Here is a 12,089-nt window from a genome sequence, read left to right as displayed (position 1 = left end):
AAAGAAGAAATCCAATCCAGCCAAGGACACCAATGTCCCCAGATGTCACAGAGGACAGGGCTGGCAGGGCAGGCCTTTAATGAAGAGGGAGCGTGAGGTCTGGGCAGACCCAGAGCACTGTTTTGCTTGGGATGGATGAAGCTCAGGAGATCCTGGATGCTTTAGAGTTTGTGAGCAGGGAACTGGCAACACCTCTACAAATCCTAGGAATTATTTTGTATTTGCATATATTTATTTACACGCAAATATCTGTGACTGTGCATGTGTAACACATGTATATGTATAAGAGGACTTAAAGGAGGGATTTTCCCACCAGAGGAAATCTTGGAAGAGAGAATGTTTATACAAAAAAAAACATTTCCTTTGCTAACAAGTTTCTGTATTCCCCTTACTGTTATTAGAGACATTTGTGCTTAAATCAGAAGTCCCAGCCCTGCCTCTCCTTCCATCTGAGCCTACACAGATTGCATAATCCTCTGTTTGTGGCATCATCACACGTTGCTATAGAGATAGAGAAACCTCTGTGATGATGATGATGTCAAATTGCTCAGCCAGATAACACCATTATCAAGGTAGAGGAGGAGGGGGTCTATAAACAGAAGCAAAGCATCATCTCCAGCAGTCAGTAAAGAGGAAAGGTAATATTATTTATAGACCTCTAAAGGTAAACAGATGTCGGCTCCAAACAAGCGTGACTTGAAAGCTTTCTCTGGTGTGAAAGTCCCCAGCTCCGCTCCCATTTTCAAAGGCTTTGCTTCATCAACATGACTTCTTCAATTGCTCTTTTATTCCATGGGCTCTATAAATTTGGGAGAAGTTATGCTGCTACTGCCATGGGAATGTGGCAACCCTATGAATGCTGTGTCTGTCTCATCTTGTGGCTACGTCTGGAGATGAGCTAAGTTCCCCCACTCACAAGAAATCTATGTTGCTCCTATTCAGGACTTGAGACTAGGTTCAGACTTGGATGCTCTGCTGTTCTAGAGAGCAGCACCCAAAATTCCCATGGCAGGGAGCTCACAGCCATGGCAGGGATACAGAGGCACGGCAGTGGTGGGATCCTCACTCCCAAATCCATATGTAGATGTCAGAATTGCAGTTTTCCCTAGAAATGGAAATGTTTCTGCCTCTTGGAGGTGGAGTGCCCTGACTGTCAGGAGCCACTTTGTTCTGCAAATGTCAATCTGGGGAAGCAGATCTGATTTCTCACTTATATTTCATCTTGAATTTCTGCCTACATCCAAGCTTTCCTCACAATCCAGACAAAGGTTTACATGACAGTTGTACGAAGCTGACCTGAAAGACAATTATATTTTACAATTCCTCTAAACAGGAGAAAATGGTGGCTTGGTTCCTTTCCTGCCCAGACTGTTTAATTACTGGGATAACACGGAATGCCTGCATTGTAATAAAACTCCAGAGTGTATCCAGGTACCAGGGGATTTATTAACTTGCACTCAACACTGGCAATCAGCAGCCAGGGTCAGATGTGCCTGGTGATGATGACATCACCATTTTTGGCAGCTCTCTCCAACGAGTGTTGAGTGAGGTAATGTCCCCAAAATTAAAACTGACAGCAGGATTAATAATGATAGATTCCTTGAGCCTTCTCGTTGTGCTCTAAATTGGAGTCCTATTTCTTCTATCAGAGGTTGCCAAAAGATCATCATAACACTTCAGCACACCAGCAGTAAGGGACACCAGCTAGTGGCACTGGGTGAGGAAGTTCCTGCAGGAAGGTTTGGTCACACCTGGGCACTGACTGATTGTACTTTCTACTGGAGATGGGCAGGTGTCACAGCCCCTGAGCAGTTGCCATCCTCACAGCCATGCCAACACTCAGCTCTGGGTGTACAGCTGGCATTAACTCACAGGGATGTGGCTGTCAGAGCTGAGGGAGGGTTCAGAGGAAGGCTCTGTGTCCTGCTGCAATCCTTTAAGGAATCTCCAGGGAAACACCAAAACATAGCAGCTGGCCCACAAAACCTTGTCCAGCACATTCATGGGCATTTTTTAGATTTTCTGGAGCAGCTTGCAGGTTGTTTAGCCTGTCTGGCAAAGGGGGGTTTTGACTATTTGTTTTTGAAATTTTGCAAGGGAAAGAGAAAGGAAAGGAAACCCAGGCTGTGGCTGACACCCTGTGATAGAGCTCCCTCTGCCCAAGACTTCAGCAGCCACAAACCAATGTCAGGAGTGCAGTGCACAGACTTCAGCCACACTGACCCAGGGCAAACAGGGCTGACACCAGGGCACTGCAACCTGCATCTCTTTAAACATCTGAACTTGGCCTTCTCTTTTTTGCTCAGTTGAACATCAGAGGGGAATGTTTTCCTGAGACATTCCTGAAATCTGTAACAGCAACTAGGAAACATGCCATCACCACTAGATCCCAGGAGGTACAATAGATTTGAGAATTTCTGTTAAAAAACAGAGAGCAGCCATGGTCCCAATTTCGGGACCCTCTTCTCCCACTGCTCCCAGTGCTTGAGCATTTTGCTTCCTTAAGTTCTACTCAGATTCCTCTCTTGACATTTCTCTGTGCTGTTTTTACCTGTCCTGCCCCTTGCCCCCTTTGCCTGCTCTCTGCACCGAGACCAACACAAGCAAACAACAAACCCTGAATACAAGTGTGAGCTTCAAACACAGATTTCTTACACAAGTTTGCCAAACTTGCCAGAAGGAGACTTTATAGATTAGCAAAGGCAAGTACCTGGGTTTTTCCTGTGATCATATCCTGTCACAGCAGCAGATGGAGGTGGCTTTGGTCTTTGTAGCATCTGTTGGCAAATTAAATCCTCTGATGGTCACCAGGCACTAAAATGAAGAAATAGAAAGTACTGGAACTGCTTGGATCTCAAACAGCTTATATTAAATAGTAGTTACTACCCTTAATTGTTACCTAGCTCAGATAAAATCCATCTCATCAGTGCATTACTTTGCCTGAGCACAAACTATAGACCTGAGCACTTTTATGCACTTTAACATGCTGGAAAAGCATTTTACGGTATTGTCTTTGTGAGTAGGTGGATGGCACAGAGCACTCCCTGAACACTCTTCTGAAAAGGGCAGGCCCTTGAAGGCCCTACATTCCTTGAGTTGCTCCCATGTTCCAGAGAAGAGCCATATATTGCTCAGTCAAAATGAAGCCATGGAAATCTGCAATAATGATGGAAGAAATGAGCAAAGTTTTGGTCATTGTTTAATTCGCTAAGAGAACAACCCCACCTAAGATTCCTTCTGCCAACTCTGACAAAGTGGCCAAAGATAAAGACAAATATGCCTCAGAGATGGAGCACAGCTGTTAAAATAACAGTGAAGAGGAAAAAAAGTGCACAGTAATTTAATTAAGTAGCTGTGCCCATTCCATGTTTCTCCCCCCAGTGCTATTGGTGGCAAAACAATAGTTTGTCACCAGTTTGAAATTTTAATTCTTTCCTATACAGATGTTGCCCTTAGAAAGTCTTGTAATAACCTCATAGAACTGCATTTCTCTAATGATGATAAAGTACTTTAGTTAATTAAACCTCACAACATTTCTGAAAGTGCCATACATTAAACAGTGCAGCAGCCTCACTGCAAAACACAGCTCTTCCAAAAATGTATTTGTGGGTTTTGCACTCTCCCATTCTTTATCAGTTGCAAAGGAACATCAGGGGAAGGTTATATACAAAACTGACAGAGAAAATGTATTTGGGCTGTTCTTATTAAAAGGTTTGGGAGGTTATTTTAAAGCAAAAAATCACCCTTTTACCAAAAAGAAAATGTTTTGCAAAAATTACTTTGATTTCACATGAGATTTCAGCAGAAAAGTTTGTGAAGTTCAGCGTGGACTAACTTGTACCTCTCAACAAAAGGGGAGAATGTGCAATCAGTCCAGACCCCAATCTTGAGGTCTGAGTTTCATATTGCAAAAAACTTGGAAAGATTACCTTTCATGTCAGTGCAAAAGCATCTCAAAATTGCGAAATGTGGTCACCAGACACAGTTGTAGTTTTACATCTCGTTCTATCATCAGGCAAGTTTGGGTCTGGTTTATATTTCCCTTTCAGGTAGTGCAGTTGATAGTACAAGCAATTACACCAATAATGCCTCCAGTCAGTGCCTACTTGTAAAAACCCCTTTCCATGGCTTGGACACGTAACACAGCATGTAGGCCTCTGAATTTACTTTGTTAAGAAATAAGCATTATATTTGCTGCCAGTGTTCTGCTACACTGCCCATCTTTCTACTCTGAGTAGGAAAATCACAAAGGTTTCATCTGAGACTCTTTAGCCAGGGTCAGAGCACTGTGGTTTGGGCACTGGGATTCATTGATCTGAGGACTCTAGAGAGGTTTGCAGAGGGACAGGACAGCCCATGGGTTTGGACTTGGTTCATGCAGGCTCTGATTCAGCAGATTAATTAAAGGACAATGTGTATTAGGGGAAAGAGGGCATCTCATGCACTTATATCCTTGCTGAGAATCCAGACTTCAGCCCCTGCATGGAGTTTGACAGCTACACTTAAAAACACAGCAAGCAAGAGCGCTTCTATGATGAAAAGCTGATGCAGAGCTACTTACAGGAATGAGTTTTGGCAGCCAGGACTCATACAGCCTACCTAGGAAGGTAACAAAGAATCAGGACCTATCCTCACATCGGGTACCAGCTTCACTCTTATTAATATTGTGGATCCTGTGGTGGTTTCCTTCACTCCCAAAACCACTAATTTAACGTACAGTACAGTCATTCTGTGTGGGGGGAAAGAGAAATTCTTTCTTCCTTCCTGTTGGAAAACTCTTTGGCAGTAACGCTTGGATTGTTTTCTTTGTAAATTATATTCATGCTGTTTTCAAGATGTTTTCCTGACTTTATTGAAATTTGACCAATTTAACGAGTAATGTAGAACTTGTTTCCATGTTAAAAAACTCTCAGAGCTGCTTGGGGATAATTATTAAAACTTCCATGTGTGCAGCAAGGCCAGTCACTTCTGCAAATAGAAAAAAGAAAAAAAAAAAAAAAAAAACCCAGTCTGAAACAGAAGGATGTTGCTCTAACAATAGGCAAAGGAGTGCAAAACCCAAGGCCACCAACCTTTGGAGACCAGGGGCTGCGCTGGCTCTGTGCCAGGAGAATAACACTCACACCTGGCTTTCCTGCCAAGTTTCATTTCAAAAAAAGTTTTAATCACAGATAAGGGACCAATACAAAGCCCTGAAATCAGTGGAGAGGCTCACATGAAGTCTATTGGAACGGGACTCAGGCTCCAAAGACCTGACCTCTGGCACAGCCATCAAACCATGCTCCAGACTCCTGCAGCTTCCCTTGAATCAGTGCTCTGGGGGACACAGAGGCTGTGGTTTGCTGTAAGCCCTGCCTGATGCAGGGATGTGTGACAGGCAGAGAGCAGCTGCTCTTAGGCCTCTGCCCAAACCCTTGTGGCTTTCTAGGGATGGATGTTAAACCCAAGTGTGCTCTTAGAGATCCGATGGACTTGGTGCCCACAGTCACACACAGCTCCATGCTCCACAATATTCCCACACCGTTCATCTGCCTCCTTTTTTAATCTCTTCAAGAGCAGGGATCCCCTTTTGATTGACAGCTAAGATTCACCCCCTAAATTTAGGGGGTTTCTACCCAGAGCTACACATTAATGATGCATTTTTGACAGATATCTTTTGAAACAGCTGCTCTAAATATTGTTCACAGCAAACCAGCAGCTGCAGCAGCCTGAAATACTTAACCCACTCAGCACAATCAATGGTGACAACACCAGCACTAAAAACTCCAGCTATCTTTTGGCCATCACAGCCTATTTTAAATCGGTGGCAGTGGTGCAGCTGTCACACCTTCATGCACCCCAAAACCCCTCTAAGCTCAGCTCCCCTCAGAGCTGTGTGAAGGCAGCAGTGCCAGGGAGCTGCCTCAAGACAGCCCTGTGTCAGGAGGGTGGGAGACATCCCTGATGCCTCAGGTTTTAGCTTTTATATTTTTCAGATTCTATTCTGCTTTAGCGTATAAGTCTAGGCTTCGTATTAGGGTATGGTGAGCTCTCTTCACAGAGCAGGGAGACAAAACAATTCTGCTCCAGCTGGGGACCAAGGACAAATGATCCAAATCTCAGGCCCAAGAGCACAAACAACGTGGACTAAAGAGAGAAAAACAAGAAGGATGGGACTTCATGGGCTAAAGCTGGAATTGGACAATTAACTCCAATGTGCTAATGGACCAAAACTTACAAAAGTGTGAGACCCCATGACCTGTTGTCCATTTTGTGGCCATTTTGGGTTGTGCTGCCCAAGGTGGATCTATTTGAGGCCTCTTAATAAATCCCTACTTTATCCTTTAGCTCCGTCCAGTCTCTGCTCTAAGTCAGCCTTCACAAGGCCTCATCCCGGTTGTCACCGCAGCAGAAAGCCAAAGGCAGCCCTTGCTGGTTGTGGATGAGAGGAGAGTGCTGTGCATGTGCAGTTTACAGAGCTGAAATGCAGAAGCTGGTGTTTTTATGGCTTTGATAATCTCTGTGGCGAGCGGCGTTGCTGCGCGGCCCGGGCCGCGACAGGAACAAGGAGAGACGGGCGGTGCTCGGGGAGCTGCTCTGGCACTTCTGCCAGCCCTTTGGGGACCCTCTCCAACTTGGATGCCACCTTATGTCAGCTTACAGGAGCCCCAAAAACCTTACAGATTTCTTTAGCTGTAGGATTTGCTCACTGTTTTCCCTGGTGGCTGGAGACAAGTTCATGGGCACACACAAATCTCCTTTTTTCCACCCTACCCCCTCCAGGCTCTGAGAGCAGCTTTCCAGAAAACACTCCTCTACAGCTGCCTTTGAGGTCCTGCTTTCCCCACATGATTCCCTGTAACACTTACAGTCACCATTGTAAATACAAGAAAAATACAACTGGAGCTTTGGGCAACCAGAATAAATGGCCAGACATCTAAATCAATGGCTAAACAAGTGCATTTGGGAATTTATGCGCACTCCCTGCTTTTAGCTACTTCTGTACTGTTATTTAGCTCAGCAGCTCTGAACAAAGCCCTTGTAACCTTCCCATTTCCTCAGCATCAGTAATCTATCCCAGCAGGGCTGGCTGTGCCATGCCATCAGGTGTCACAGTGCTGCAAGCCAGCACCAGGTAACGGGACTAGATGGGGCTGCTGCTGCTGGGATGGGATCCAGAGGGGCAGAGGAGAAGCTCTGCTCCCAGGGAAGCCCCCTGGCTTCGTCCTTCCAGAGACTCAGTTGTGTAAAGTGCCTTTTTGTTTTTTTTAAACTTCTTTTTTTTTTTGACACCCAACACTAGAATAGCTACATCTGCCTGGCTGTTACTAATTCAGGATACATTTCAGATGAAATTCACTAAACACCTTTCAGTCAAAAGGAGGGGAAGCCTCTACAGCAGTGACTCATGGAAGTGGCTCATCCTGGCAGGATGGGTGTTCAGGGAGATCTGCTCTTCCAGGGAGGTGCAGGATTATTTTCAGTGCATCATAAAGAGGTGAGGGAGGTGGAGCTGACACAAAAAGGTTAAGCTTCCTTTTCCCAGCAAACAGAGCCTGGATTTTGCAAGGGGTTCAAAGGGATGGCACACACCCATTCACTTCCAGAGGAGCTCGGCAGTTTCAATGCCTTTGAAACCTGCCTGCCTTAATGCCAGGCAGATGTTGGCAGTGCCCTCGGCTTTCCCACCCAGTTACACTGCCCACCCCTCGGAGCAGGCAGCAGCACACCTTTTACACACGTATGAGGCTCAAGAAGAGAATTTAGGAAGCCACCCCACCTTGGCAGCACTCAGCCTCTGGGTTCACTTTAAAGCCTGAGCACAAAAGTAGGAAAGCCAGGTATCAAAGACAGCTGAAAAATGAAATGGTCTCAGTCAGCAGCAAACCAGCAGCTGAATGTGCAGCACACCCTTAGGTACACATCAAGTAGCAAAAAAAAAAAAAAAAAAAATAAAAAGGTAAAGATGTTGTCCTCTAAAGATTAAAGCAGCACACCTTACAGTGTTTTTATTAAAATGCAGCACAGTTTCAGTATAAATGGCATTTATACATAAAAGAAGGTGATTTATTTACCCTCCTGCTCTCCAGAGACATGGGACAATGCGTTGGTTGGAGAACTTGGCCTGGTGCTTGCTTGCACTCCTGGCTGATGGAACAGAAGGGTGTCTGTGTCCAGATGTTTATTTCCTGTGGTTGAGTGGGAATGACACGGAGGGAACAAAAAAGGTTTGGTTAAACTAAGGGCTAGTGGGACAGTAAATGCAGTCAGGGATGGAGGAGGACAGCAGAACTCTGCCAAAACCATCACATCTCACTCTTTACTGAAAATTGTTCTGAATCAGTGAAATATTGATAAACCAAATAATTCTTAGATTTGTCACCTAATATAAAAAAAATATATTCTTTGATTTTATGCTTCACCACAAGTTTCAGCACACAGCTTTCCTTGCAACTGCTCCTTGATGGTGCCACAGCTCTGGGAGTTGCTGTGAAATTCTTTGTCCACTTACAAGTGAGTCTGCAACATATCACAGCTCTTCAGGGTGAGGTTTATGACTCCATAACTAATATTTTCATCATTCGTGCCTTTAATGCAACACAAGCCCTTGAGAAGTTGAGACCAGGATGACAGAAATGAAAAAAATACATATCAAATTGTTTGGGTAGGAAAAAATAGAAGCACAAACTTTGTACTTCCCCTAACCCAGAATAACATAATTGCCTTAAATATTTTTAGATTATAAATTGTTTCTCTTGCAAGTACTTCAGAAGTATTATTCATGTGCATGGCTAGACATGAAAGCTCACCTTCATTAGGAAGTATTTCAGAACCCCAAACACTAAAGAAAAGACTTTTGGGCAGGTCAAAACAAAGTTTTAAAGGAAAACACAACCATGAAAACAGATTATTAAAAAAAAAATATATGATACAGAGAAAAGCAGCCCTCTCCCCACATCTGTGGATGGGAACAGACACAGAAAGGATGGATCCTGGACTTTCAAGAACAAAGTTTGATTTAAAATAAAGAAGCTGGGAGTGGTTGGGGGCTGCTTGGGAAGGGGCAAGGAGAGTTTTTAACTGAGATTCCCAGCAGCTCTGCACATCCCAGCAATTCCCAGCCCCAGGAGTCACCCAGCCACACTGCCCTGGTTAATTGCCCCTGAAAATACTCCTGAGTGTTTGGGAGGATTTCCCCTCATGTTTGTGAATCTGGGTCACCTGTGAGAAATTTGCAGTAAGGAGTGCTAAAGGCACATTTCATTTGTTTATTCCATATATATGTGTGTGTATATATATACTTATATATATATATATGTATGTATATATATATAAGCTGCATGGCAGGTTACTTAAGTTGCCTGATAGCATTTTGATATCATTTTGCTACTCCCAAGTCATTTCAAAGGTAACCATCTCACAAAATCTGACTTCTTACAGGGCGGGGAGCTTTTAATCTCTACGAGATTCCGGTAAGCAGAAGGGTTAAATATTCATTGCCAGCAACACTTATGGAGATGCTGAAGAAGTCAGAGCCAGGACCAAAGGCAGATTTCAGAGGAATTCTCTAAAATACCAGCTACAAACGTTACAAAGTTCACCAGCACTTTCTGTCAAATCCAAGCTGCTTTTGGGCAAGGCAGAATCCTGCAAATAAACCATTTGCAGCTGTAAAAAGCAGTCCTGCTTTCTCCGGAGAATATTCTTTCCAAAAACCAGAATGATTTACAAACAGTATCATCAAAAGTGAATGAAAAGGAAATACAGTGCCTGAGAGAATAATTTTTGCACAATTAGTCCTGTTTGTGCAAATATTTACAGTCAAGCTTAATACTGCACACACAGTCCCACTCAAAGGTGATGGATGTACTCACCATTTATTGTTTTGCACTACCTTCAGGGTCTGAAACATTAATTGGCATGAGGAAAGTCCTGATGTTTATAAGCTTTTGGAAATGCTGATAACCTGATAAACAAAAATGTTAAGGCAACTTCAGGAGCTAATGAAAACGCTGGCAGGTTGGGGAAATGTCAATATTTACAGCAAGCAGCCTTTCATCAGTTAATCACTTTTAACCTTCATAAACTAAGATACTGTAGAGGACTTCAGGTTAATGTATGAACCCTCTCTTCAATTAAGGCATTACAAAGGCAGTTACAGACAAGTAAGGCTTCATGAAATGAAGTACAACTGAATTTATCAGGGGAGAAACAGGCCAGAAAGGGAACAGAGAGCCTCAGCTTCAGTGTTTGAAAGGAAGAAGAGCTCAGTGTAATTCTAAAGAAACAGACTCAGCATCAGGTCCAAATATTTTATTTCACACATAAAGCACTGTACCCATACTCATGCTAATAAAGAACAGACTTGTGCCAACCCTGGTGCATGCTTTTGTTATTGCATTATAGTTCATGAGAATTATAGTGCATAATTAAATAGAAAAAACTTGAACCTGGAATTATAAAACCGTCACCACAAACCAGCAATTCCACTTGATATGTATTAAGTCATTACTTTTTTTTTTTTTCTTGTAAGGAAAGAAAAAGGGAATCAAGGAGGAGGAAAAGGGGGGAATAGAAGGAAAGAGAGACAGAGAGAAAAAATTCTTTTCCTTGTAAATCATTAAAAATGCATGAAGGTTTAAAGCACGCCAGAAACAGCCTGTGCATTCATTTAGGAGACTATGCACAAGAAAATTCACTGCCTTAAAGGGAAAAAAAAAGAAAAAAGAGATTTTTCTAAAACAAGGAAAACCAAACAAGCCATGGAGGAGGCTGGTGGGGTGAAAGTGCTCCAGGCAGGGAGGTGCCCCCTGCTCCAGCCCCTTTCTTGACCAAGAGCATTGGGGGCCCTGAGTGCTGCTGCATTTGTGATGCTCCAGCAGAGCTTTCTGGGTTTTGTCTTCCAGAGGAGCTAATCACAATTACAAACATATGGATTATTATTCTTGCTGTTGAGTTCAGCTTCTGCCATAGAGAAACCTCCTGGCATGAATGGGTGATTTATTGAGCTGCAGATGGGAGCTCTCCTTGGCATGAGGGACGTGGTCAGACACGGGAGAAGCAATCACAGGTTAAACCTCTCTTTGACTCTTCCTACCTCCTAAAGGCACTTCAGCTCAGGGCTTCCTGCCCTGTGAGAGGGAACACTTGCTGGAAATGGTGTCCCACAATGAGAATCCTGGGTTTTATATAAGTAGTTTATCCTTACCAAACGTCAGCCACCACACGCCATTAGGGGATGATTCTCACCCTGCACAAAGCCAAGCTCCTGTGGGACAGGGTATCTGACCTTGATGTGTCACACTGTAACTAGAGAGACGTCAGGAGAGAAATGGCTTTTATTGTGTGGAGCTGGTTTGTTTGTTTTTTCGAAGTTTTCTGCGTCATCCTCTTTAAATTTTTAGAGTGAATTTATTGCTCTTGAAATCCATATCCCAGGGGCCTGGGTCTGCTCAGCGCAGAGGAGAGGAGATGGGTAGCAGTGCTGCAGCTTCCCCTTCCAGTTCTGACTTGCAGTAAATTCTTGGAGATTGTTAAAACAAAAAAGTAACTAAGTAGTGATCTCCATCTCTCTTGGCACAGCAAGACCAGGAGACCCCAGCCCTGCTGGTTTTCCTTTATGCTGCGCACACAGGCAGCCTGAGAGCACCATTCATCAGCTGGGAGGCACCTTACAGCCAGTAAAGGCTGGTCATCACTGGCACCCCCAGCCCTACTCACCATTAAATACATGCAGAGGGAAGGCTCTGTGCAGGATCTCAGCTCGCTGTGTCCCCAGCCCCTGGCTCCTTGCAGGTCTCCAGGACCCGAGGTGCTGCTTCATCCCAGTCCATGCTTGAGTCATCTGGTCTGTGGGCTCACTTGTACCCTGAGATTAGGGGTAAAACATGAGAAGGAGGAGAAACACCAGACTCCATGGCTTCCCTAACGCAGGGCTTGCTGTCACCTGTGGCAGGGAGGCAGAATCCCCCACTCCTGCCTGCTGAGGGCTCCTGGTGCTGGTCTGTGGGGCACCTCTGGCTGCCCAGACCACAGAGGTCATGCAGTTTGGGGACCACTGCAGCTTGGGATTTTCCAGGACTGAAATATCACAAGTCAGACAGAAGGGC

General features: G+C 44.3%; 2 long non-coding RNA genes across 5 annotated transcripts in view; both read right to left on the bottom strand.

The window, feature by feature from the left end:
* LOC137483156 (uncharacterized) overlaps positions 1–8,332 on the bottom strand; it is a 110,547-nt gene extending 102,215 nt beyond the window's left edge. The window contains exons 1-3 of the long non-coding RNA XR_011004377.1: positions 8,055–8,332; positions 4,562–4,968; positions 2,711–2,814 (exon numbers count right to left, since the gene is read on the bottom strand). This is a non-coding gene — a long non-coding RNA (uncharacterized lncRNA). The remainder of the gene's footprint in view (positions 1–2,710; positions 2,815–4,561; positions 4,969–8,054) is intronic.
* A 76-nt stretch (positions 8,333–8,408) lies between these two features.
* Positions 8,409–12,089, bottom strand: part of LOC137483155 (uncharacterized) — a 29,073-nt gene continuing 25,392 nt past the window's right edge. For 3 of the 4 annotated variants that reach the window (XR_011004368.1, XR_011004369.1, XR_011004371.1), the window contains 3 exons: positions 11,701–11,848; positions 9,855–11,289; positions 8,409–8,586 (listed from right to left, as the gene is read on the bottom strand). This is a non-coding gene — a long non-coding RNA (uncharacterized lncRNA). The remainder of the gene's footprint in view (positions 8,587–9,854; positions 11,290–11,700; positions 11,849–12,089) is intronic. The other variant, XR_011004370.1, reaches the window with a different exon arrangement.

This window comes from Anomalospiza imberbis, chromosome 15, assembly GCF_031753505.1.
Source record: "Anomalospiza imberbis isolate Cuckoo-Finch-1a 21T00152 chromosome 15, ASM3175350v1, whole genome shotgun sequence".
NCBI lineage: Eukaryota > Metazoa > Chordata > Aves > Passeriformes > Viduidae > Anomalospiza > Anomalospiza imberbis.
This window is presented reverse-complemented; position numbering and strand designations above follow the sequence as displayed.